This window comes from Aquarana catesbeiana, linkage group LG03 (assembly GCF_042186555.1).
Source record: "Aquarana catesbeiana isolate 2022-GZ linkage group LG03, ASM4218655v1, whole genome shotgun sequence".
NCBI classification, from domain to species: Eukaryota; Metazoa; Chordata; class Amphibia; order Anura; family Ranidae; genus Aquarana; species Aquarana catesbeiana.
In genome coordinates this window covers 417,657,807-417,683,059 of record NC_133326.1, presented here as the reverse complement: position 1 = coordinate 417,683,059, position 25,253 = coordinate 417,657,807, and the positions used below count along the sequence as shown (strand labels likewise).

The following is a 25,253-nucleotide window of genomic DNA, read 5'->3' as shown; positions in this document are numbered from 1 at the left end:
AAGGCCATGGAATGCCCAGGTGGCACAAACCCCCCCCCCAAATGACCCCATTTTGGAAAGTAGACACCCCAAGCTATTTGCTGAGAGGCATGGTGAGTATTTTGCAGCTCTCATTTGTTTTTGAAAATGAAGACAGACAAGAAAAAACATTTTTTTTTTCTTTTTTCAATTTTCAAAACTTTGACAAAAAGTGAGGTCTGCAAAATACTCACTATACCTCTCAGCAAATAGCTTGGGGTGTCTACTTTCCAAAATGGGGTCATTTGGGGGGGTTTGTGCCACCTGGGCATTTCATGGCCTCCGAAACTGATAGGCAGTGAAGAGTGAAATCAAAAATTTACGCCCTTAGAAAGCCTGAAGGCAGTGCATGGTTTTCGGGGTCCCGTACGCGGCTAGGATCCCAAAAAGTCTCACATGTGGTATCCCTGTACTCAGGAGAAGCAACAGAATGTATTTTGGGGTGTAATTTCACATATTCCCATGGCATGTTTGAGCAATATATCATTTAGTGACAACTTTGTGCAAAAAAAAAAAAAAATTTGTCTCTTACCCGCAACTTGTGTCACAATATAAAATATTCCATGGACTCGACATGACTCTCAGCAAATAGCTTGGGGTGTCTACTTTCCAAAATGGGGTCATTTGGGGGGGTTTGAACTGTCCTAGCATTTTATGCACAACATTTAGAAGCTTATGTCATACATCACCCACTCTAACCACTTGAAGACAAAGCCCTTTCTAACACTTTTTGTTTACATGAAAACTTTTTTTTTTTTGCAAGAAAATTACTTTGAACCCCCAAACATATTTTTTTAAAGCAAAGGCCCTACAGATTAAAATGGTGGGTGTTTCATTTTTTTTTTTCACACAGTATTTGCGCAGCGATTTTTCAAACGCATTTTTTTGGGGAAAAAACACACTTTTAAATTTTAATGCACTAAAACACACTATATTGCCCAAATGTTTGATTAAATAAAAAAGATGATCTTAGGCCGAGTACATGGATACCAAACACGACATGCTTTAAAATTGCGCACAAACGTGCAGTGGCAACAAAATAAATATATTTTTAAAACCCTTTAAAGCCTTTACAGGTTACCACTTTAGATTTACAGAGGTCTACTGCTAAAATTACTGCCCTCGATCTGACCTTCGCGGTGATACCTCACATGCATGGCGCAATTGCTGTTTACATTTGACGACGGACCGCAGCTTGCGTTCGCCTTAGCGCAAGAGCAGGGGCCGACAGGGGTGCTTTTTTTTTTTTTTTTTTTTTTTTTTTTGCTTTTATCTTATTTTTAAACTGTTACTTTCTTTTTTTAAATCATTTTTATTGTTATCTCAGGGAATGTAAATATCCCCTATGATAGCAATAGGTAGTGACAGGTACTCTTTTTTGAAAAAATTGGGGTCCATTAGACTCTAGATCTCTCCTCTGCCCTCAAAGCATCTGACCACACCAAGATCGGTGTGATAAAATGCTTTCCCAATGGCGCTGTTTACATCCGGCGAAATCTAAGTCATGAAATGCTCGTAGCTTCCGGTTTCTTAGGCCATAGAGATGTTTGGAGCCACTCTGGTCTCTGATCAGCTCTATGGTCAGCTAGCTGAATCACCGGCTGCATTCTCAGGTTCCCTGTTGAGACAGGAGAGCCAGAGAAAAACACAGACGACGGTGGGGGGGGGGGGCATTCCCTCCCACTGCTTGTAAAAGCAGTCTAGAGGTTAATTAGCCGCTAGGATTGCTTTTACATGAAAGCCGACCGCTGGCTGAAAAGAATGATACCAAGATGATACCTAAACCTGCAGGCATCATTCTGGTATAACCACTCAAAGTTGTGAATGGCGTACCGGAAGACAAAAAAATGGTTAACAATTAAACACAGTAAACAGTAAAGTATAAAAAATTGCATACCTGAAAAGCAAACATGATAAAACATAACAATAAAATATTGCAGAATAGAATACAGTAAAAAAGAGCAGAACAATAGAGAGAGAATAGAGAGAGAGAGAACAATAAAACAACTGTTTTTTTATTTTATATATATATATTTTTTTTTTTTTTTCACACTTTTTTGTAACTAACTTTTATAACTGTAAACGGTTCCAGGTTCGGGTCTCTCAAAATGCGATGGCACCTTGGGAGACCCTGTGAAAGTGTGTCCTAGTCTGTGCAATGCTGTACCCTACGCTAATACTCAACTAGTGTATGGTAGCGTTCAAAACATTCACCAATGCAAAGACCAGGATTGTCCGGACAGGAGGGACAATAATAGCGGGTGTCACGCCTATATCCGCGCTTGCTGCAGACACATCTTTTTTGGGGGGGTTCCTTGGGTAGGGGTACTCGGGAGGACATAAAGAAAATGCCTCTCATGCAGCTGACTGCATTTGGTTGGGGATGTGAATGGGGGAAGTACGGGTGCTGCAGAAGTGGTGGGTTCCCTATTAGGATTGGCGAATGCAGCAGGAAGGGCATTATGGGCACGACAGGCCTGTTTGTCGTCTTCTTGGTGACAGCGGGACAGTACTTGTGCTTGCCACCTCACCAGCTTGAACTGCACTTATGGGACTCGTCACGTCACCAAGTGTTACTGCAGTGCTGGTTTGACTACGACCGGGGTGTACTGGGCCGCTGGTGCTTGCCAGTTCACCAAAACGCTACCAAAAAAAACTGTTAACGATTGCAGGGATCAGGCCTGACTCTGCGAACGCTGCAGTTATGCGTTTAGTGTTTTGTAAGTGACAGTGATCGATCGATACTGCACTTGGGTGGGCTGGGCTGGGCGGAGGGGCAAAACGCAGGTGCTAGCAGGTATCTGGGCTGACTCCGCTAAAACTGCGTTTTTGGGAACCCTAAACTGCTGGGGACGCTAGTATAGATCTGACGCTGCCTGGGGCGACGCATATCACCGCCGGGCGATCAGGGGGCTAAACCTTTATTCAGTAATAAACGGCGGGTGCCCTGACACTATGAAAAATAAACGAACTAACCAGCGTCACTCGTAACACTTATACAGTGATCAGTGGTGAAAGGGTTAACTAGGGGGCAATCAAGGGGTTAAAACCTTTATTCGGTAGTATATGGGGGTCCCTGTCGCTATAAAACGCTGACGGCGAACCTATATATTTACCTCCCTAACTAGCGTCACCAGTGACACTAATACAGCGATCAGAAAAATGATCGCTTAGCGACACTGGCGACGGGGGGTCACCAAGGGGTTAAAACTTTATAAGGGGGGGGTTAGGGGGGTACCCTAGACCTAAAGGGGGCCAACACTAACTGTCACAAACTGACACCATGCAGTAATCAGAAAAAATAAATAAATAAAACCGCTTGGTGTCAGTCTGACTGGGGGGGGGGGTAATCGGGGGGTAAAGGGGGGTGTAATGTGTGCCTGGCATGTTCTACTGTGATGTGTTGTGTTGGTGCACTCACATTGCAGTCTTCTCTCCTCGGCGCCGGAACAGAAAATGCCGAGCCGAGGAGAGATGACATCATTTCCTCTGCCTCTATGTACTACACAGAGGCAGGGCAAGATTCTCATTGGCTGGGAGCGATCGCGAGGGGGGGGCCAGGAATGGATGGCCTCCCCCTCATCTCTGAACGCTCCCAGACCAAAGCCGACCGCCTCGGGCACTGGGGGGGTCCAATCGGACCCCCCTCCCGCGGGAAGGCAATCACATACCAGGTACGTGATTTTGCCTGCCCGTGCCATTCTGCTGACGTATATCAGCGTGAGGCGGTCGTCAAGTGGTAAAGTATTCAGATCGCCAAAAACTCAAAATCGTTGAGTTTTAGCACCAAGTTTGAAATGTTTCAACTGTAAAGTGAATACATTTTAAACATGCCCCAGTTTTTACAGTAATGTTCAGAAAAACAAGGTGACTGGCTTACCAGGCCACAACATTGGGCCCTTTACAGCTATCAGGCTTCACCCGTCATGGTGGGCAAACATCCAAAAGGGTCATCTGGGTTTCATATTGATGGCCCATGGCTCTGGACATGCCCTTTGATTGACTACACAAGTTCACGAAGTGCCGAGGGGAGTGCACGTGCAGAATCCAATATCTGAAGCAATATTACAGGCCGTCCCCACAGTGTGGAGTACGACTCACAAGTTTTTACGGAGGTTTCACCGCTCTAGATGCACTGCTTCTAATAAAATAATAAAAAACTAGTTAAGCTAAGAGTTATTTCTCCATAGAGGGCCATCACCTAGGACGCTAGCAAAGAACTAAAAGGATTCACAGAGTGGGGTAGGGTTATAGAGGAAGATGCCCAGAAGGTATGTCCTCAAAAGCTTTGCCAGTGTCCAGTCAACTAAAAAGGTACAAGATTATAACCCATGGTCTATGAATACTCAGTCTGTGTCCTGTACAATACTATAAGATATACATTCAGACTTTAATCTCCAACTTGTCCGATTCATTGGAGCAAGGTTGAATTGGTACCAAAGTAGAGGGCTGAAAAAAAAAAAAAAAAAAAGGTTCATCCATGCCAACCTATGTGTGCATGTGTGTGTTTAAAGGTTGAACGCACTGTATTTTTGCACAATGACAAAAGTTTACATTATAGTTTCAAAGGGAGCCTATAGAGTATTGCACCCACGATCAGTGAATCGTGGGTGTAATGTTTGGCTCCAGCAAATACTGCGCACAGCTCTGTGCCTGTACGGACTGACAGTTTCAGAGCTGTAGTAACAGCCCAGCAGAGTAGCACCAATTTTAAATACGACAGCAGCTGTGTGGGAGGGAGGAACCCCTGCACGCTGTCATGGGAGGAGAGTTGGTGTGCTTTGCTGGAACAGGTTACAGGTTTGTTTTCTAAGGGCATACATATCCCTGTATGTTGTGTATGAGGAAGACCTCTAGTAGTTTTCAAATGTTTGCTCTGGCTGTATAGAAATCTCTACCATTTCAATTTAAACTTCCTCTCATTCAGTCTTAAAATGTGACAAGTCCATGTCAGGGACCAAGGAACACCTACAGTCATGACAAATTTATAGATGTCAATCAGGTCCCCTCCTAATCACCTCCTCACCAAAGGGTAAATACATTTAGTTTACCCATTATAACCACATAACTGAGATCTTTTAACCCCCTTTTCAATTTAAAATATGCTTTGCTGTACTTTTTCTAGTTCTAGGACATTCTGTTGACTGGCGAACTGCATACTCAAGATGAACCAGAACCAATGTTTTGTAAAGTGGGTTAAGCACATCAATACAGTGCATCTGGAAAGTAGTAACAGCGCTTCGCTTTTTGCACATTTTGTTATGTTACAGCCTTATTTCAATATGGATTAAATTCATTATTTTCCCTCAAAATTTTACAAATACCCCATAATGAGAAGGTGAAAAAAGTTTGTTTGAAATCTTTCACATTTATTATTAAAAAAAAAAAAAAAAAATATCACATGTACATAAGTATTCACAGCCTTTGCTCAATACTTTGTTGAACCACCTTTGGCACCAATTAGTTTTTTTTGAGTATGTTGCTACAAAGCTTGGCACACCTATTTTTGGGCAGTTTCTCCCATTCTTCTTTGCAGGACCTCTCAAGCTCCATCAGGTTGGATGGGGAGTGTCGGTGCACAGCCAGTTTCAGATCTCTCTAGAGATGTTCAATCAGGTTCAAGTCTGGGCTCTGGCTGGGCCACTCACGTAACTTCACAGAGTAGTCCCGCAGCCACTCCTTTGTTATTTTGACTGTGTGCTTGGGGCCATAGTCCTGTTGGAAGAGGAACCTTCGCCCCAGTCCAAGTTGCAGAGCAGGTTTTCATCAAGGATGTTGTCTGTACATTGCTGCATTCATTTTTTCCCCCTCAAACCTGACTAGTCTCCCAGTTCCTGCCGCTGAAAAAACATCCCCACAGCATGATGCTGCCAAGTTTCATGCTGGTATAGGCCAGGTGATGAGCAGTGCCTGGTTTCCTCCAGACATGATGCTTGCCATTCAGGCCAAAGAGTTCAATCTTTGTTTTATCAGACCAGAGAATTTTGTTTCTCATGGTCAGAATCTTTCAGATGTCTTTTGGCAAACTCCAGACGGGCTGTCATGTGCCTTTTACTGAGAAGTAGCTTCCATCTGGTCACTCTACCATACAGGCCTGATTGGTAGAGTACTGCAGAGATGGTTGTTCTTCTGGAAGGTTCTTTTCTCCACAGAGAAACGCTGGAGCTCTAGCAGAGCGAACATCGGGTTCTTAGACACTTCCTTGACTAAAGCCCTTCTCCCCCGATATCTGTTTGGCTGGGCAGCCCGCTCTAGGAAGAATCTCGGTGGTTCTTTCATTTGCAGATGATGGAGGCCACTGTGCTCAATGGGACCTCCAATGCTGCGGAATTTCTGTCCCCAGATCTGTGCCTCGATACAATCCTGTCTTGGAGGTGTAGAGACAATTCCTTGGACGTCATGGCTTAGTTTGTGCTCTGACATGCACTGTTAACAGTGGGACCTTATCATAGACAGGTGTGTGCCTTTCCAAATCATGTCCAATCAACTGAATTTACCACAGGTGGACTCCAATCAAGTTGTAGAAACACCTCAAGGATGATTAGTGGAAACAGGATGCACCTGAGCTCCTTTTTAAGTGTGATGACAAATATTTATGTACCTGTGATTTTTTTGTTCTTTTTTTAATAAGCTTGCAAAGATTTCGAACAAACAACTTTCACGTTGTCATAGGGCTGGGAGATTTTCTTTAAAAAAACAAAAAAAAAAAAAAAAAAAAACAAACAAACACTCTATTCACGATTCGAATCGAGTTTTTTTTCTTTGGAAACCGCGCCGGTCCTGAGGCGCTGCAGGCAAAGAGCTTTTAGGCGAGGCTTCAGCCTAGTCCGCGGCGTCTGGCCTCGCAGACTAGGCTGAAGCCGCGGCCTCACCTAAATACTCCTTGCCCGCAGCTCCTCAGGACCGGCGCAGTGTCAGCGGCGGTCCTGAGGCGCTGCGGGCATGAGTTTTCAGGCAAGGCCGTGGCGTCCGGCCAAAGCCGCGGCATCGCCTAAAAACTCATGCCCGCAGCGCCTCAGGACCGGCACGGTGGAAAAAAATAAATAAATAAATAAATCGATTTGCTTAAATTTTGAATCGATTTGACCTCTCAACTCAATTCAAGATTTAAATCGATTTTTTCCCCAGCCCTACGTTGTCATAGGGTATTGTTTGTAGAATTTTGAGGAAAATAATGAATTAATCCATTTTGTAACAAAATGTGGAAAAAGTGAAGCGCTGTGTATACTTTCCGGATGCACTGTATATCCCCTCAAAGAAATACTCTAATGCAGCACATATTTTGCTTGCTTTGCTAGCAGCAGCCACCTGACATTGTTTAAAGATAATAAAGATAATAGAATCGCGCTACAACATTAACTCAATAATAATCAGTAATACTGTCCATACTGTAATACTGTCAACACAGACATAAAAGGTATGTAACATGAGCACAGACACCGCATCAGGAGAGCCGCCGATCAGCTCTCCACTACTCGCGTCTATCAGACGCAAGTGAGGAAAAGCCGATACGTGGCTTTTCCTGTTTACACTGTCATCAGCCATGATTGGACACGACTGATCATGTGGTAAAGAGCCTCCATCAGAGGCTCTTTACCGAGATTGGTGTAGCGGTGTGTCAGACCGACACGTCGCACCACCGAGACGTCAGGATAACTGAACCACTGCCCAGCCGTCAATTTGCTATAGGCTGGGAAGTGGTTAAATAGTAACATGCCAAAAAAACTGCATTTTTCAACAGTAAACCTCATTTGCCAGGTCTCAACCTATTGTGTCCACATTGTCCTGTTACGTTAACACATCCTGTGCCCAAGTTATTTCTCTGCCTAATTTTGTGTCATCTGCAAATAGAGAAATTGTGCCCTTAATACCAACTTCAATGTTGTTCATAAGCAAACTAAACAGCATGGACCCTGGGGCATGCCACTTACATACCATACCTAAACCACTGTTAGGCTGACTATTAAAGTTGTGGTTAACCCACTACTACAAAATCCTTTAATCCCCTCTGTACCATAAACAACAAGCGTTAAACACTTTAACTACTAGTCTCTGTACTAGACATTCCTTAATAGTGGTGGTCAAACTTTCATACGGCACTTGAAGCTTCAGCCACCTGAAAGTGTGGCAGTTTAATATGCAAGGGCTGCTTATAATATTTCATTACAGTTTGGAATGTATAAAAAGTGAAAGACATCTAATGAAGTCTTTTTAAAGCGGGGGTCCACCTATCGTTTTTTTTTTTTTAGTTCATTCACAAACTTTTCTTCTCAGCATTACATACTCACATATTGTGTATTATATGTCCGCCTGTGTCAGATTTCGTCGGAAAGAATAACTTATATTATTCACTGCAGCCGCTCGTTCCCGCACATGCTCAGTGGCATCCTGGGAAGCCTGAGACTAGCTCCCAGGAGACTGTGCGGAGTCTGGGAGAGGCTAGAAACACGCCTACTCCCACGGGAGGAGAACCAGGAAGTGCAAAGAAGAAAAGAAGAAGAGAAAAATAAAAAGGTAATTACGGCGATTTAAATTTTTTTAAACGGCATGTCAGCATCTAGGCAAGGAAGAGAATACATACAGATATTGTTCAAAATTTGGGTGGAACCCCACTTTAAGGAGGAGGTTTCTTTAGACACCAGCTTGTGGATGTATTTGGGGCATAAGGATTCTAGGAGTAAGCCGATATTTTACTGGTGCAGACAGCATACACTTTTCTTGGGTTTAGAAGGCAGCTCAGATTTCTCCTGTTTGGTGGTCTGCAAGACACACTGGCTCATAGCACTCATTCAGAGGGTCATATCCAAAACCTTTACCATGAAGGGTACCCAAAATACATAGGGATCCCAAATCATTGCCCAAACCTGCTAGGGGCTCACACAAAGAAGAAAAGTCTGCCTGTTAATTCCCCCAGGGCTGATGCCCATCTCCACAGATTTGCCTTGATTCTCTGTACCGTGCCAACAAGGGCATTGATCAGAGACCTGCACATCCACACAAACCCCCTTACCCCACCAATCCTCTCCAGCCAACAGCCTACACGGGGTCCCTACAGGTCCTTTGACCCAAAAATAGGCTGTAGTCTGTCAGGGAGAGGGAAGTCCCTCCTAAGAAAAAGGGAATAAAACAAAGCATGCTGCACAAGTATGTCTAGTAGTCTACAGATGACACATGAAACATAACTGATGGACAGAAGCTGAGGAGCTTTTGAACTCTTTGTGCTTGTGTTTACTATAGGTAGGCAGAGCCTCTCTCTCAACCATTCCTAAGGATCACTTTGAGAAAATGCCACAAGTTTTAAAAATGCCGACACTAACAATCCATGGCTGCAACACAATTTACAAACGTTATAAACCTTTACATTCATCTTGTATTTTTCACCTGAATAAGAGGTTTATCGACTATAGTTTGTGGTGTTATTTGTTGCCCTGTATGCACAGCCTATAGCAGACTAAATCTTCAGATTTCGGTGTCAGAAGTGTCTCTTGTTGGGGCTTGGCCAGCACCTGAGATGCGAGGACGTGCTCAGCCTGAGCTCCGTCCGCACCGCACACATCCTGACCAGATCCTGCTATCCAGGCCGGCATCCGAGGGTCCCATCAACCCCCACAGCACCCAGGGAGCACTGTGACCATCGGGGGATGGTCAAATATGGACCACCGATGGAGGAGGCCCCGGGATTCGATCCGCCGTTACTGCCATGCAGGCCGCAGCAAAATGGCACCGATCAGCATGAGGGGATCACACAGCGACAAGCAGCCTCCACATCCACACCCTGGAAACAGCTCAAGGGGAAGGGTGAGTCACAGAGATCCCCCCCTACCTTAAGCCCAGAGGACTCTCTCTTGCTCTCCCCTGCAGAGGGACATGATCCTCAATCCCCCAGAACAGACAGGGATGATGCAGGCCCTGCAGAGCCATCCCTAGCCCAGATTATGGCAGCCATCCAGCACAGCCATGCATCTCTCACTTCACAAATGGACACTATCAAGACAGAATTGTCCTTTTTGAAGCAGGATGTCCACAATATCCGCCATAGAGTGACTAATGCTGAACAACGTATTCGTGACATGGAGGATGAGGCACGTCCCTTGCAGAGCTCTATGAGGAAACTGCGGCAGGCTCATGAGTACATTACAGATAAGATCACTGATATGGAAGACCGCTTAAGAAACAACCTATGCTTTTTGGGGTTTCCAGAGGGTGCTGAGGGCAAAACACCAGAAACATTCATGGAAAGATGGCTGCTGAATGAGAAAGCCAACACCTTTTCACCAATGTTCGCCATAGAAAGGGCACACAGAATCCCCATGCGCCCTCTACCACCTGGATGTGCCACCCACCATGTGCCATGATTATAAAGCTGCTCCACTTCCGAGACAGAGAGGCTTTTCTTAGAGTGGCTCGAGAGAGGGGCAAAGTTTCCTTTAATGGCAATGGCATCACCATTTTCCCAGATTTCTCCGTAGCTACGCAGAAGCAGAGAGCCACTTTCCTGGCAATTAAACGCAGGTTACGGGAGCTTCATCTTCCATATGGCATGTTATATCCTGCACGTTTGCGAATCATTTACCAGGGCAAGGCCTACTTTTTTACGGATCCCAGGGAAGCATCACAATGGGTGGACACTTTAGGACATCCGAATCGCAGAAACCAGGATAGGAGATATCCTCCCCGGTAGTGCCTCACCCTGCATGAAGCCCACCAAGCTGCCTTCACTACACCCCATTGCCGATGGATAGGAGAAGCGCGGAAATGAGGAGACCTGGAGGGGCCTTGTTTTTGTTTTGTTCGTTTTACCACCTCTACTTCATCTACCCCCACCTACACGCAGCTGATATGGGACTTTGTATCCTGCATCCCCTGAAATAGAAGATACACCCCCATCTACCTACAGCCGATACAGAACTTTGCACCCTGAATCTCTCTGAAGTAGAAGATACCCCCGTGCTATCCTTGGATGCCAATTAATAGCATGTCATCCTCTTTGTTTCTCCCTTTTTCTTTTATTGTTATTTTTTGTCACTATGATTTTTCAAGCCAAGAGATACCAAACATTTTTTAATTTGTGCGGACAAACGCGAATGGAGACCCAGAGTTGTGGACTTTTACACATCTCCTGAGACTAGTTGGTTAGGGGTCTGAGACATGGCCCTCCTGCCAAATAGGTTTGGTTATGGGAATAAAGCTCTCATATGTTGGGGGATGGGAGCTGGGAGGGTTAGGGAGGGAAAATCTGTTGGGGAATCTTTTGAGGGGTTTTGCTTTACCGCCATGGTTATCTACAAACGACACTGGTATTCAATTGTATATGTATACTTTAATAACGCTTTTTTGGTCATACAGTTTTTTCAGTCCAAAACTGAGATTCATGGATTGATGGTTAAACTATCAGAGATGTTTATATTTTGGTGTATTTCTCAGGGCTCGTTGGACCAAGTCCGGGGATGGATTCCGGCGAGCAATGAGAAATGGACTCAGTCATAAATTGTTTATACGCATATCTAAACTCCGTGTAGTTTCATGGAATGTTAGGGGGCTTAACTCCAGGGTCAAAAGGTCATTAATGTTTGAATATTTGGCGAGACACAGTCCACACGTGATCCTCCTCCAGGAAACCAACCTTCAGGGGTCAAGGGTAATGGCTCTAAAGAGAGCAAAAATTGCCTATGCTATACACTCTACTTATTCCACGTATGCCAGAGGCACGTCTATCCTTATAGCAAAATCAGCACCTGTCACCATAAAACATATTAAAACGGACCCCAACGGGTGTTTTGTTATTGTGGTACTTGAATTATGGGGTAAGCCCTATATGGTTACAAGTCTATATGTCCCACCACCCTTCACTAAATTGTTTTTCGAACGGGTAATGAGTTCCCTCTTGGCAATAGCAGAAGGCCCTCTGCTGATAGCAGGGGACTTTAACACAGTACTCGATAATTCCATAGACAGGTTCAAGTGTTCAACATTGCCCCCCACACCCCTATGCTCTTTTTTAACCCAATTTGACCTGGTGGAGACCTGGAGGTGGAAACACGCGGACGGGAGGGAGTACTCATGTCAGTCTGAAATGCATGGTACTCTGTCCCGGATCGATTTGTGTCTGGTTTCATCTGAGTTGTTGAATAGGGTGGTTGAGGCCAAATATCTCCCTAGGGCGGTGTCTGATCACTCCCCTTTAATGGTGGACCTTGCCTTGGGCCCCCCCACCTCATACCCCATGTGGCGACTGAGCCCATTGTGGCTAGCAGATCAAAGCACAGCGGAAATGAAAGCATATTGGCTGTGTAACCGTCAGAATGTCTCTGTCCCATTGACCTGGGATGCCTTTAAGGCCACCACGCATGGCATTTTTGCGACAGCGATTGGGCAGGCCCGCAGGGCATCCCAGTCCAAATTAAAGGACGCGGAGAAGGATCTCAGGGCAGTGGAGGCCGCTTATTCCACAGCCCCTACCCCAGCGACACATAATACCTGGAAACATAGATCCAGAGACCTGGATCTAGTCCTTTTAGAGCGCACTCAGAAGAAATTGCTGTATCAAAACCAGCGAATCTTCGAGTTTGGAGACAAAAATAGCCGATTACTAGCTTATTTGTCTAGGCCTGATTATCAACCGTGCAGTATTCCAAGAATTAAGAATATAGTAGGTACAGTGGTGGAACAGAGTGGGGAGATAGTAGATGCTTTTGTGAAATTCTACTCTTCGTTATATGCTACCAAAGCTCATTATACTATTGTAGAACTAGACGATTACTTGGCTGACATTTCGCTACCAAGGCTTCAAGAAGAGCAGGCCTCACTCCTTGACGATGCTCTGACAGAGGAGGAGATTGGGGAAGCCATACAGTCCTTTGCCAGAAACAAAACACCGGGACTGGATGGCTTTCCCATAGAATGGTATATACAATATAAGGAACTTTTAATACCCCATTTACTAAAAGTTTATAATTTTGCTATAAAAACAGGACAGTTACCGCCCTCTATGTCAGAGGCACTGATTGTCCTCATCCCCAAACCTCATAAAGACCATCTACTTTGTGAGTCATATAGACCAATATCATTGATTAACTCAGACGTCAAGATTTTAGCCAAGGTGCTCGCCCGAAGATTGAACTCAGTCATTACCACCATTATTGGGGCGGATCAGACTGGATTCATTCCAGGACGATCAACGTCCATAAATTTATGAAGACACTTCACAAATTTGCAAGCCACCCATGATGTTGTAGGGACCAGAGCGGTGCTGGCCTTAGATGCGCACAAGGCATTCGACTCGAGTGGCCTTATTTGCTGGAAATCCTGGTGAAATTTGGGTTTGGAAATACCTTCATCAAGTGGGTTCAACTGTTATATTCAAAACCTACCGCTAGGCTGCGGATAAATACATCAGTAACCGATCCTTTCCTGATCAAAAGGGGTACCAGGCAGGGCTGCCCCCTATCGCCGTTGCTATTTGCAATTGCGATAGAACCTCCTGCGGCACTTATAAGATCCAGTGGGGAAATAAAGGGACTGACGATTGGGGGCCTAGAAGAGAAAGGATCTTTATACGCTGATGACATGTTAAAATACTTGGCGGACCCCCAGTCGTCTCTCCCAACCCTGCTGGAAATTATTTGACAGTTTGGCCTCTTCTCAGGGTTTCAAGTTAATTGGGATAAATCCCTTTTGTTTAAGATAGATAAGGAGGCGGTGTTTACACTCCCTCCCTCTTGCCCGCTACAGATAGTTGACTCTTTCAGATACTTGGGGGTCATGATCCAACATCCTCTTTCCTCCTATATCAAATATAATCTAGACCCACTTATTAACAGAATGAAGACCACATTAAAGACATGGACCAATCTCCCCTTAACGATATTAGGTAGGATAAATATTTTTAAAATGATATTCCTCCCACGTTTCTTATATCTCCTGTGCAACTCACCAGTATACGTTACTAAAATCAAATTTAAAGAGATTGATTTGATTCTTATTGCCTTCATTTGGAAGGGGGGAGCAGTGAGAATTGCCAAAAATACTCTTCAACTGCCGGTGTTGGAGGGAGGGCTGGCATTACCATGCCTCCAGACATACTACATTGCCGCACAACTGGTTCATGCGCATTGGTGGTATTTCCCTGAAGCCAACAATGCGGCTATGACCCTAGAAGCAGCCATACTCACCTCTTACAAATCCCTACAGTATCTGGTCCACCGTCTATCTCTTAGAGGGAGGGAAAGCACTAAAATCCTTGAAATGACTCTACGAATTTTTAAACTAACTAAAATGCTGCCAGCTACAGAGCATCGTACCTACTCCCCAAATACTCCATTATGGGGGAACCCAAATCTACAGGAATTCGCCCGTAGGACAGATGGTGAATACTGGTCAAAAAAAAGGGGTAAAAACCATAATGCATTTGTTCTCAAACAATACGTTTCGGTCATTTGAGGAATTTCGCCAGGACTATCAGCTACCACGCACAGCCTACTTTCTTTACTTGCAAATACGCCACACGGCAACCACGCAGTTTGGGTTGCGTAATATAACTGTTCAATTATCTCCGCTAGAGCACTTAATAATGGATCCTTCTCATGACAAATTGATCTCCACATACTATAAAACTCTATTGCACACCACAACACTCAGACTCAGTAACACGCTTAAGTGGAAAGCTGATATCCCGAGCTGACGGAGGACATCTGGCAGGACATACTTCCCTCCAGGTCCCCTGTGTCATCTCTTCCAGGGATAGGGTCATACAGACCAAATTATTATATAGAGCATATTTTACGCCATCCTTATTATTCAAACTCAGCAAACTTCCATCGGCAGTGTGCTCCAGATGCAGCATTGCGGATGCCACCTTTTTCCATCTGATGTGGGAGTGCAATGAGATTAGGCGGTTCTGGCCAGGGGTCACTGCTTTTATCAGTTCCTTGACTCAATTGCCTAATATCTGCAACCCCCTGAGATGTCTACTAGGATATGTGGACGATGAGAGTATATCTAAAAATAAGCAAACATTCTTGAGAATTGTACTGTTTTATGCCAAAAAATCGATCACTATTCATTGGAAATCACAATCCCCACCTACGATAGCATTCTGGCTGAACATTGTTAATCAGGCTATACCGCTGTACAAACTAACATATGAAGCCAGAGGATGCCCAAAAAAATTTCACAAAATATGGGGTCTGTGGACTAGTTCTGAAAACACTATTACACCTGCCATATAAAGCTTATAAAGAAATTCCAGTTAATGCTACAAAGTTTAATAGAAACTGAACAGACATACAACTGTACAATATGATAACATGTATGCCAAATGTATGCCAGTGTCTTGCACTCTGTATTGGATTGAGCGACGGTCGCTCAGAATATGTGTATTTCTGTTTGTTTGTTCTGTACCAAAAAACCAAATAAAAATTTACCTTTAAAAAAAAGAAGTGTCTCTTGTACGTCAAACATGAGGGTTTATGCATGATCTGTCGGTAGTCTAAGAACTGACACTTTCTGTGAAGAAAACAGTGTTATTACCTGTTAACTACTTTTTCCAGGAATCTTCCAGGACGGCTTACAGAGAGATAGGCTCCTCTCACCTAGCACAGATAACACATGATACACATCATAAAAGCAGCACACATGTATTAGCCCCTCAGTATTAACAAATAACCGAAGGCTTCAGAATAAGCAATCATTAAACCTTCATTAGCGTAGCTTCATCTTTACTCTGTTTACATTGCTAATCACCAACCAATAAAGGAGGGAACTGACGCTGTCCTGGAAAAAGTAGTTAGCAGGTAATAACACTGTTTTTTCATGTCATCTTCCAGGACAGCTTACAGAGGACAAGATAGGACTACCCAATCAGGGCGAAACACGGCCTGCAGCACTTTCCTGCCGAAAGACTGGTCTTGGCTGGCAAGCAGATCCAGACTGTAATGCTTTACGAACGTCTGGATCCTGGACCAGGTTGCTGCCTTGCAAATCTGGAGGGGAGATGCTCCTGCCCTTTCAGCCCAAGAAGTAGAAACCGCTCTTGTGGAATGAGCATTTATTCCTAACAAAAAGGTGTCCGGGATGCTGCTCCGCGATGGCCGACTTCCTCCACCTTGCGATGGTATTTTTAGATGCCCTTTTACCCCTGTTTGAACCTGCAAACACCACAACACAGGCTGGTGGAACGTCGCCATTCCTTGGTGCGCTCTATGTAAGCGATCAAGCATCTCCTGACATCAATCTTATTAAATGCTACCTACTTGTTTTTAGGATCTCCGCAAAATGATGGTATCACGATCTCTTCCGACCTATGGAAGTTAGACGGTACTTTGGGGAGAAATGCCGGGTCCAGCGAGAGGATAATCTTGTCTTGCAAGATGATGCAGAAGGGCTTAATCACTGAAAGTGCCTGTATCTCCCCAACCCTCCTAGCGGAGACTAGGGCCACCAAAACCACTGTTTTCAAGGTTAAGAGCTTTATGGGCAGTTCGTTTATTGGCTCAAATGGTATTTTACAAAGACTTTGCAACACAGTGGATAAGTCCCAGGGAGGGAACCTCCTTGACTTGGGGACCCACTTACGGCTGATGGATGCAAGAAATCTTTTGACCAGTGGCTCTTCTGACAGTCTTTGATTTAAAAAGCTAGATAGAGCCGATACCTGCACCCTAAGGGTACTGACTGCCAGATTTAGATCTGCTCCGGCTTGGAGAAAATCTAGGACCGCCGAGATCATGGCTCCTGACACTGTTATTGAGCAGGCGCCAGGCCCCAAATTTTTTCCAGATTTTATAAATATTGTAAATTGCGTTAGTGGACGGCTTCTGGCTGCTAAGAATGGTATTGATTATTTTTGCCGATAACCCTCTCTGCTCTAACAGCTCCCTCTCAGAAGCAAGGCCCTCAGAGAGAGAGCTCACTTCTGGATGATTCATCTCTCTGATATATGAGGTCTGCCCTGTAAGGCAGTCTCCAAGGCTCCAAGATGCTGAGTCTTAGTAGTCCTGAGAACCAAGACCTCTTTGGCCAGAATGGTGCGATCAGGATAAGCTTCGAACTCCACACTCTTATCTTCCTGATAATTTTTGGAATGAGGGCAAAAGGTGGAATGCATACACCAGATTTGCCTCCCAGGACTGAGATAGGGCATCTAGGCCCAGACTAAGATGATCTCTCTGTAGTTAGAAAAATTGCTCCACCTGCCTGTTCTGCCTTGTAGCAAAAAGGTCTAGTTTGTGGGATTCCCCACTTCTGCACTATCTGTTCGAACACTGTCCGATTCAAGCACCATTCTGTCTGAGACAGAATCTTCCGGCTTAGAACATCTGCCAGAGTATTTAATTCCCCTTTTATGTGAATTGAAGACAGGGATAAAAGAATTGCCTCGGCCCATATTAGGATCTTTTCTGCTATCCTCATAAGACCTGGGACTCTTGAACCTCCCTGCTTGTTGATGTAACTTACTGTGGTAATATTGTCTGAAAGGACCTGCACATGTCTACCCCTCAGAGTCGGACCAAAGGCTACTAGAGCTTTTAGAACTACGCTCAGCTCCCTTGCATTGGAGGAGAGGCTGGCTTCCTGCCATTTCCAGACCCCTTGTGCCATCTGTGCACCTGAATGGGCTGCCCTACCCTGACTGCTGGAGTCCGTGGTGACCGCCAGAAGGTTGAGTTGGGACCAAAGTCGGCCTGCAGAGAAATTTGTAGGGATCAACCACCTCTATTGGGAGTTTTACTTCCTGCGGGATCTCTGTCATTCTGAAGAGATTCCTTCTTTCCTTCCCAGACTGAAAGCATGAACGCCTAAAGTGCTCGAGTATGGAATTGTGCCCACTGGACTCCTGGGATGGCAGCTGTCATCAAACCAAGAACCCTCATTATACCCTGAATTGAGGTCTCAGTACATACGCAGAGGCTGCTCACCTCTGCAATTATCTTTGCCACTTTTTCTTTCATCAGAAAAATTTTGGATGAAGTTGAGTCTATTAGGTATCCTAGGAATACTACACTTTGAGGAGGTACCAACTGTGACTTCTCCTGATTTACCAGCCACCCCAGCTGCTGAAGGTGTCTGATAGTTCTGCTCAGGTTCTGTTTTACCTCATCTGCTGAGTCTGCAAAGATAAGCAGGTCGTCCAGATAGGGAATTATATGAATTCCCTCCAATCTCATGATCCACAATGCTTCTTCAAAAACCTTCGTGAAGATGCGTGGTGCTGACGCCAATCCAAAGGGCAGAGCATTGAACAGAAAATGGAGGGTCTTGAACCCCTTCTTCACTGCAAACCTGAGAAATTGCCTGGACTCCTTTCGAATGGGGATATGAAGATAGGCGTCTCTTAGGTCCAATGAGACCGTGAAGACCCCAGAGGTTACCAAATTTCTGGTGGTGTAAATCGACTCCATTTTGAATCGTTTGTACCTTACGTACACGTTCACTTGCTTCAGGTTCAAAATTAGTCAAAATTTTCCTGATGGCTGTTTTTAATCAAAAAAACACGTGAGAATAAAACCCCCCTATTCTTAGGGTTGGGGGGATGAAGCTCATCACCTTCTCCTCAAGCATACTCTGTAGGAGGGAAGACATAGCTGTTGCCTTCTCCACATCTTTCGGGAGAATGCTTGTGTGAAATTTTTGAGGCGGGCAGCCCAAGAGCTCTATCCTGTACCCCGATCTTATTAGATCCAGGATAAAGCTGCTGCTGGAAATGGTCTGCCACTGTGGGAGGAATGACCTTTGACACGGTGTCTCCTCCCCAGGACTTCAGCCAGATGGCCCTCCTGGCTTAATTAATGCTGTAGACCTGGCCGAGAATATTACAGACTCCGTGGACGCATCTGCTATATAGGCTACTGCCTTATTTAGCGTTGGTAGAGCATCCAAAATTTCTTCCCTGGGAGTATCTGACTCCAGAAGAGTGATGAGCTGTTTAAGCCATAAATCAAGCGTACGAGCCACGCATGTAGTGGCCAGTGCTGGTTTAAAGTTAGAGGAGCAGGCTTCCTACGCTTTCTTTAAATATCCTACCGCCTTTCCATTGGCTCCTTTAGGGTGCCCGAGTCCTCAAAGGAAAGCTCTGAACCCTTTGAAAACTTAGATAGGGAAGCGTCCAGTCTGGGGCACTTTTCTCACAACATTGTATCTTCCTCTTTGAAGGGAAACCTTCTTTTCAAATTTTTAGGGAAGAAGACTCCCTTTTCCGGTTTCTTAGATTCCTGAAGTACTGTCTCTTTTAGGGAGGTATGTACCATGTACCATATGTATGTTCTGCTCGGCTTAGGCTGAAGGCCTGCATATAAAAGGTCATGTACAGACAACTCCTGGTCCTCTGCCTTCTCCAGCTCCAGGGTGTCATACAGCCTTTAATAGTTCCTCTGTTTCCTTTGAAGGAAAAAGGGATCTTTGAACCTTACTGGGTCTTTCATTACAGACCCCCTCCTCAAGCTCTGAGGCTGACTCTGAGCTCTCCTCCAGTACTCCATGCTGGTGGGCTGCCCGTGCCTGGGTCAGGACCATTGGCCTAACACTAGTACTGGTGGTGGAAGTACAGGGGATAGGTTAAGCAAGAGCCAAAAGATGCCTACGGCACCTGGTATTTCCAGGCGATCTTCCATCCGGGTACTAACCAGGCCCGACCCTGCTTAGCCTCTGAAATCAGGCGCTGTCAGGGTGATGTGGCCGTAGGCAGTCTCCTTATCTTGGTGTACATCGGGCACCTTTTTTGGGTGTCTGTTTTGCTATCTCTGGGCTCGTGGGCTTTGTCCTGAAATGAATCAAGCGACAAACGTCAGCACATTACTTCCACTGAAGAAAATACCCATAACAAAAACACCCTGTGGATAACAAAAATTCTTATCTAAGAACCTTTTTAAAAGTACCCACCACCGGAGCCTATGCTAGTATGTGTGACACCTGTCCACCCTAAGCATATCAATTAACAGGCTCTAGAAAAAAAAAAAAAAAAAAAAAAAAAAACAAAGCCCCCTGTGCCCCCCAACAGGAGGATAAGAAAAGGGAAGGAGCAGTCTGCCCCCTATTTTTTACCTTAGGGCCCGAATCAATGGATGGCGCCTCCAGACCTGCTTCCATGGATCCTGGTAGCCTTCGGCGCCATCTTGCTATTCGGGCCTTTATATAAGGAGGTGTGGAGAATCCGGGAAGGCGCTGTGGATCCGGCACAGCCCTGTTATCCCCAGCTAGGGCTTGATTTCCCGATTTCTGGGTGTACCAAGATGGCCACCGCTGGACTTCCTGCCATGTCACTTCCTTTTACCAGCTCTGGAAGTTACCTCATCACTCTGCGCTACCAGCACTATCCACATGCTGGGGATAGAGAAGCCCTGCACATGGAGATCTCTGTAAACAGCAGAAAAAAGGTATCTGGACCATGCAGCGGCCTGCGCCTCCACTAGAACACCCTGCTGTGCCATTTCAGATGGACCCACTGGATCACCTCCTCCACTCCTCACGGGTACCACACTGAGGCTACCCTTTACTTTTACCCCAGACCGCTCTGTCAGGTCTCTGGGTGGCCCAAACTGACTCATACCCCAGGAGTATTACCCCTCTTTGCCCTGGGTATGGACGTCAGGAGGCCCCTGCCACCTAGCACGAAGGCTGGAAAACTAACAAACATCTGTTTGGCGTTCCTGACTGGCCGGAGAAACAAATACTGAGAGGTTAATACATGTGTGCTGCTTTTATGTGGATTATGCGTTTCCTGTGCTAGGTGGGAGGAGCCTATCTCTCTGTAAGCCGTCCTGGAAGATGACTTGGAAAACTACTGTATATATCCCACAATCCCTGGGTTTCTCAGCCTAGTGTTCTGCAGCTAAAAGCTGCATAGTAATTATATCTTAACCACTTGCCGACCGCCGCACGACTATATACGTCGGCAGAATGGCACGGGCAGGCAAAAGGACTTACATGTACGTCCTTGCCTGCCCGCGGGTGGGGGGTCCGATCGGACCCCCCCCCGGTGCCTGCGGCGGTCGGCAAATGTCCCCCGGCGATCGGAGGTGAGGGGGAGGCCATCCATTCGTGGCCCCCCCCTCGCGATCGCTCCCAGCCAATGGGATCATTTCCCTGCCTCTGTATTGTACACAGAGGCAGAGGAAATGATGTCATCTCTCCTCGGCTCGGTATTTTCCGTTCCGGGCCGAGGAGAGAAGACTGAAATGTGAGTGCACAACACACACACACACAGTAGAACATGCCAGGCACACAAATCACCCCGATCCCCCCCCCGATCGCCCCCCGATCCCCCCCCTGTCACAAACTGACACCAAGCAGGTTTTTTTTTTTTTTTTTTTTTTTTTCTGATTACTGTATTGGTGTCAGTTTGTGACAGTTAGTGTCAGGGCAGTGAGTGTTAGGCCCCCTGTAGGTCTAGGGTACCCCCCTAACCCCCCCCTAATAAAGTTTTAACCCCTTGATCACCCCCCGTCACCAGTGTCGCTAAGCGATCATTTTTCTGATCGCTGTATTAGTGTCGCTGGTGACGCTAGTTAGTGAGGTAAATATTTAGGTTCGCCGTCAGCGTTTTATAGCGACAGGGACCCCCATATACTACCTAATAAATGTTTTAACCCCTTGATTGCCCCCTAGTTAACCCTTTCACCACTGATCACTGTATAACCGTTACGTGTGACGCTGGTTAGTTTGTTTATTTTTTATAGTGTCAGGGCACCCGCCGTTTATTACCGAATAAAGATTTAGCCCCCTGATCGCCCGGCGGTGATATGCGTCGCCCCAGGCAGCGTCAGATTAGCGCCAGTACTGCTAACACCCACGCACGCAGCATACGCCTCCCTTAGTGGTATAGTATCTGTACGGATCAATATCTGATCCGATCAGATCTATACTAGCGTCCCCAGCAGTTTAGGGTTCCCAAAAACACAGTGTTAGCGGGATCAGCCCAGATACCTGCTAGCACCTGCGTTTTGCCCCTCCGCCCGGCTCGGCCCAGCCCACCCAAGTGCAGTATCGATCGATCACGGTCACTTACAAAACACTAAACGCATAACTGCAGCGTTCGCAGAGTCAGGCCTGATCCCTGCGATCGCTAACAGTTTTTTTGGTAGCGTTTTGGTGAAATGGCAAGCACCAGCCCCAGGCAGCGTCAGGTTAGTGCCAGTAGCGCTAACACCCACGCACCGTACACCTCCCTTAGTGGTATAGTATCTGAACGCATCAATATCTGATCCGATCAGATCTATACTAGCGTCCCCAGCAGTTTAGGATTCCCAAAAACGCAGTGTTAGCGGGATCAGCCCAGATACCTGCTAGCACCTGCGTTTTGCCCCTCCGCCCGGCTCGGCCCAGCCCACCCAAGTGCAGTATCGATCAATCACGGTCACTTACAAAACACTAAACGCATAACTGCAGCGTTCGCAGAGTCAGGCCTGATCCCTGCGATCGCTAACAGTTTTTTTGGTAGCGTTTTGGTGAAATGGCAAGCACCAGCCCCAGGCAGCGTCAGGTTAGTGCCAGTAGCGCTAACACCCACGCACCGTACACCTCCCTTAGTGGTATAGTATCTGAACGCATCAATATCTGATCCGATCAGATCTATACTAGCGTCCCCAGCAGTTTAGGATTCCCAAAAACGCAGTGTTAGCGGGATCAGCCCAGATACCTGCTAGCACCTGCGTTTTGCCCCTCCGCCTGGCCCAGCCCAGCCCACCCAAGTGCAGTATCGATCGATCACTGTCACTTAAAAAAACACTAAACGCATAACTGCAGCGTTCGCAGAGTCAGGCCTGATCCCTGCAATCGCTAACAGTTTTTTTGGTAGCGTTTTGGTGAACTGGCAAGCACCAGCCCCAGGCAGCGTCAGGTTAGTGCCAGTAGCGCTAACACCCACGCACGCAGCATACACCTCCCTTAGTGGTATAGTATCTGAACTGATCAATATCTGATCCGATCAGATCTATACTAGCATCCCCAGCAGTTTAGGGTTCCCAAAAACGCAGTGTTAGTGGGATCAGCCCAGATACCTGCTAGCACCTGCGTTTTGTCCCTCCGCCCAGCCCACCCAAGTGCAGTATCGATCGATCACTGTCACTTACAAAACACTAAACGCATAACTGCAGCGTTCGCAGAGTCAGGCCTGATCCCTGCGATCGTTAACAGTTTTTTTGGTAGCGTTTTGGTGAACTGGCAAGCGCCAGCGGCCTAGTACACCCCGGTCGTAGTCAAACCAGCACTGCAGTAACACTTGGTGACGTGGCGAGTCCCATAAGTGCAGTTCAAGCTGGTGAGGTGGCAAGCACAAGTAGTGTCCCGCTGCCACCAAAAAGACAAACACAGGCCCGTCGTGCCCATAGTGCCCTTCCTGCTGCATTCGCCAATCCTAATTGGGAACCCACCACTTCTGCAGCGCCCATACTTCCCCCATTCACATCCCCAACCAAATGCAGTCGGCTGCATGAGAGGCATTTTTATGTCCTCCCGAGTACCCCTACCCAGCGAACCCCCCAAAAAAGATGTCGTGTCTGCAGTAAGCGCGGATATAGGCGTGACACCCGCTATTATTGTCCCTCCTGTCCTGACAATCCTGGTCTTTGCATTGGTGAATGTTTTGAACGCTACCATTCACTAGCTGAGTATTAGCGTAGGGTACAGCATTGCACAGACTAGGACACACTTTCACAGGGTCTCCCAAGATGCCATCGCATTTTGAGAGACCCGAACCTGGAACCGGTTACAGTTACAAAAGGTACAGTTACAAAAAAAGTGTAAAAAAAAAAAACACAAACAAAAATATAAAATAAAAAATAATAGTTGTCGTTTTATTGTTCTCTCTCTATTCTCTCTCTCTCTATTCTCTCTATTGTTCTGCTCTTTTTTACTGTATTCTATTCTGCAATGTTTTATTGTTATTATGTTTTATCATGTTTGCTTTTCAGGTATGCAGTTTTTTATACTTTACCGTTTACTGTGCTTTATTGTTAGCCATATTTTTGTCTTCAGGTACAGCATTCACGACTTTGAGTGGTTATACCAGAATGATGCTTGCAGGTTTAGGTATCATCTTGGTATCATTCTTTTCAGCCAGCGGTCGGCTTTCATGTAAAAGCAATCCTAGCGGCTAATTAGCCTCTAGACTGCTTTTACAAGCAGAGAGAATGCCCCCCCCCCCCCCATCGTCTTCCGTGTTTTTCTCTGGCTCTCCTGTCTCAACAGGGAACCTGAGAATGCAGCCGGTGATTCAGCCAGCTGACCATAGAGCTGATCAGAGACGAGAGTGGCTCCAAACATCTCTATGGCCTAAGAAACCGGAAGCTACGAGCATTTTATGACTTAGATTTCGCCGGATGTAAATAGCGCCATTGGGAAATTGGGGAAGCATTTTATCACACCGATCTTGGTGTGGTCAGATGCTTTGAGGGCAGAGGAGAAATCTAGGGTCTAATAGACCCCAATTTTTTCAAAAAAGAGTACCTGTCACTACCTATTGCTATCATAGGGGATATTTACATTCCCTGAGATAACAGTAAAAATGATTAAAAAAAAAAAAAAATGAAAAGGAACAGTTTTAAAATAAGATAAAAAAGCAAAAAAATAATAAAAAAAAAAAAAAAAAAAAAAAAAAAAAGCACCCCTGTCCCCCCTGCTCTCGCGCTAAGGCGAACGCAAGCGTCGGTCTGGCGTCAAATGTAAACAGCAATTGCACCATGCATGTGAGGTATCACCGCGACGGTCAGATCGAGGGCAGTAATTTTAGCAGTAGACCTCCTCTGTAAATCTAAAGTGGTAACCTGTAAAGGCTTTTAAAGGCTTTTAAAAATGTATTTATTTTGTTGCCACTGCACGTTTGTGCGCAATTGTAAAGCATGTCATGTTTGGTATCCATGTACTCGGCCTAAGATCATCTTTTTTATTTCATCAAACATTTGGGCAATATAGTGTGTTTTAGTGCATTAAAATGTAAAAAAGTGTGTTTTTTCCCCAAAAAATGCGTTTGAAAAATCGCTGCGCAAATACTGTGTGAAAAAAAAAAATTAAACACCCACCATTTTAATCTGTAGGGCATTTGCTTTAAAAAAATATATAATGTGTGGGGGTTCAAAGTAATTTTCTTGCAAAAAAAAATAATTTTTTCATGTAATCAAAAAGTGTCAGAAAGGGCTTTGTCTTCAAGTGGTTAGAAGAGTGGGTGATGTGTGACATAAGCTTCTAAATGTTGTGCATAAAATGCCAGGACAGTTCAAACCCCCCCCCAAATGACCCCATTTTGG

The 25,253-nt window shown here is 45.6% G+C and overlaps 1 protein-coding gene and 1 pseudogene across 5 annotated transcripts in view; both read right to left on the bottom strand.

The window, feature by feature from the left end:
* Positions 1-25,253, bottom strand: part of FBXW11 (F-box and WD repeat domain containing 11) — a 637,027-nt gene that overhangs the window by 529,722 nt on the left and 82,052 nt on the right. The gene's annotated exons all lie outside the window — the stretch shown is intronic.
* Positions 19,589-19,697, bottom strand: LOC141135047 (5S ribosomal RNA; annotated as a pseudogene).